This window comes from Sinocyclocheilus rhinocerous, unplaced genomic scaffold (assembly GCF_001515625.1).
Source record: "Sinocyclocheilus rhinocerous isolate Xijiao unplaced genomic scaffold, SAMN03320098_v1.1 scaffold1857, whole genome shotgun sequence".
NCBI lineage: Eukaryota > Metazoa > Chordata > Actinopteri > Cypriniformes > Cyprinidae > Sinocyclocheilus > Sinocyclocheilus rhinocerous.
Window position 1 is genome coordinate 1 of NW_015646366.1, and position 3,071 is coordinate 3,071.

The following is a 3,071-nucleotide window of genomic DNA, read 5'->3' on the forward strand; positions in this document are numbered from 1 at the left end:
TTTCTAAAGTGTTTTTGAAAAATCACATACCCTGCCTTTAACTGGATTATCCAGCTCATATGGAGCGAGATTAGTCTCAGTAATAATTCATGCAAAAGACATGATGCAGACATGCACAGCCAATTTTACATTCATCGAACCTAATTCACATGCACCAAGAAACAATTCACATGCGAAGGATAACAATTATATGTATATTCACAAAAAGCATTTTACATGCACAAAATAAAATTATATATTCATAAAAGAAGTATCATAAACACAATTCACAAATTCTTATTGAATCTGAAGTTTATTACCCAGCGGGCAACTTGATGTTGAAAAGACATTAAATTGACATCAAACACTGGTGTCAAAAAACAGGTCAAAAATCCAAATCAAACTGACGTCAAAAACTTTAGGGCCATTTGACATCCATACACTAACATTCTTTCAACCACCAAAATAATGTCACGAAAACTTCAGAAATGTGCCGCAGACGCAGCTGGTATAAACACAAGCTTTAACAAGACTGGCTGCGATCAGCTCCCGTGGCCATGTCGGAGCCGTAACACACTGCAGACGTATGCAGTGTAAAAAGCCCTTATGAAGTGTCCCAGAAGTTGCTCTACACGCTGCTTCGCTAAAGATAGGCGCCTAGTCTATTTTTGACGGATAACGCATCCAACAGTACAGTTCAAATACAAAATAAACATCCTGTGCAGACTAAAACACAACTATAAATCCTTGTCACACATAACTGAATTTTTAAGTGTATTAACTTTATATGCAGGCTACAGTACAACAAAGCAGGACATAGCAATAAACACAATTAAACTGGACGAAACATAACCATTTAGCCAACTTAACCATGGTAGAACCCCAAAAATCAAGAAAAACAATGTCAGACAGGCAAATCATGTGGTCTCGTGAATCAAGTTGCATAGCTTCTGAAATGCTCCTGGTGTGTGTTGGCACTGCGTGAAGGACGAAACAAAACCTTGTTGGAGCCGTAACACGCCGCAGACGTGTATAGTGTAAACAAGGGGTAAGGGGGTGATGTTTTCTTCAGTCACAGAGAAACATTTCAGGTTTTTCCCAACACTGACCTGTAGGTGTCGCTGACTGCTCAATAACTCATTCAGTCATTTTTCTCAGTGACCGACACCATTCAAGTTGTATATAAAAACAAAAATCCAGTGGTGATATTAATTTGGCGAGATGTTGCGATTGACAGATGCGTAATCACAGTGAATCTCCTCTTTACTGAATCTGACTGTAGCGTCACTGAAAGACTCTTCATGCTTCTGGAAACTGACAGCAGCGTACAGGAGCCCATCAGAGGGGATTGTGGGTGACTGTACTGTGGAGTAAAGTGGATTCTCTGAATCAGAGGGGTTTGTGGGTAACTGGACTGTCGAATAGAGATGATTTGATTCAGGATCTGAATGGTCTCTGGCGTCTTGAATGTCTTCTTGAGTCTGTAAGAAGTGAAATCTCCAAAACATGAAGCACAGAGTATCAGCTTAGACATTTCACATATTGAGATGTAGATTACAGTTCTGAAACTCACCGTTTCATGATCCCCTGTCTGTCTTCTGTCGGTTGAGGAAATGAAGCCTGTGTGAACAAGAGCAACATCTGAGATGCAGAAAATAAGAGATGATTTTAACTGTGTGTATTTTTGACCAGCAGAGGGAGACAAGCTCATATTTTCTAAACGTGCAGTAGTGTGTTTGTGTCTCACCATGTTTGTTGTGTTTCAGTTTGAATAAGATTAACACTATAACCAGAGCCAGCAGGAGCAAACCCACAGAAACCGCAACTATTACAGGAAAATCTGAAATCACACAGAGATTGTGACTGAGAAACAAGGTGAGCCCATGACATTTATCAACAAATATTCATAAACATACATACATCTGACGCAAATGTTTGAATGGTAAGATCACTTTCAGCTCAAACTGAAAAACTGAGTTTTTGGATCTTACCAGACTTTGCTTTTTGCTGGTCTTTTCCACTTTTGCTGTCAGACTGAAAGCACAATCACAGCGTGTGGATCGTATGGAAGATTATTTCCGTCATGGACGAGGAATATAAAAAAAGCAATTGTGACTTTTTAATCTCATAATTTTGAGATACTTTTCTTCTTGCAATTTTGAGTTTATATCTTACAGTTCACATTTTTCCTCATCAGAACCAGTGGCGGATACAGAAAGTGGATAATTCGCATCACCCGTCTCAATTAAAAGAAAGAAAGAAAGAAAGAAAGAAAGAACATATGATGGACTGGTCCAAGAAGCAGTGACGGATACAGAAAGTGTATAATTCACATCACCGGCTCAATAAAAAAAAAAAAGAAAGAAAGAAAGAACATATGATGGACTGGTCCAAAACACATTCGAGACATTCATTCCAGATTTGGATCTTGCGAACTTGCGAAACTGCACAGTTTGTATCTTGTACCAGTTGGTCCTCTAAAACTAAGGTTGCACCACTAAAAATAAGCCCTTATGAATGAAAAATTATGAATGGATTATATAGACTATAGCCTAGAAAGCATGCAAAAAGCGCTCCCTTTATAATCACTAAAAAGCTGTCACTACCTTCAGTTCATGGCAATCTCACAAAGTTCTGTTATAATTAATGAATCTATTCTTTGTTATAATGAGAGGATTCGCGAGCGTGCAGAACTCAACACTAAACAATGGCGTTTTGATTGTGTTCGAAATCAACAGATATGTCTGTGATTGGCCACATTGCTTAACGCTTAACGCAAATAACCATGCCACGGTGGGCCATACTAAACAAATTACCCATAATAGCTTACCTAGAATGACTGATGTCTGTTCCAAACAAGTCATAGTTGTCTGGGTTTTGAATTGTAGATGTTGATAATTTCATCATAATTTCTGTTATAGATGGCGGTTTTTATTATAAACATTCAAGGGAGCTGCTAGTTGGAATCCAGACACACAAAACTATTAGCGTGAAGAACTTAACATACTGCTGCCGCAACTTAATTGAGGATACTAATTAGCCTATTAGTATTGTCATTATATAGTTCTAATGAAACAAATGACAACTCAAAT

The 3,071-nt window shown here is 38.2% G+C and overlaps 1 long non-coding RNA gene across 1 annotated transcript; it reads right to left on the reverse strand.

Moving 5' to 3' along the window:
- Window positions 1-933: 933 nt before the first annotated feature.
- LOC107707617 (uncharacterized) lies at window positions 934-2,033 on the reverse strand. Its single transcript, XR_001636275.1, has 4 exons — window positions 1,971-2,033; window positions 1,727-1,819; window positions 1,553-1,599; window positions 934-1,460 (listed from the first exon to the last, which is right to left on the reverse strand). It is a non-coding gene; the product is annotated as an uncharacterized LOC107707617 (long non-coding RNA).
- Window positions 2,034-3,071: the final 1,038 nt, after the last annotated feature.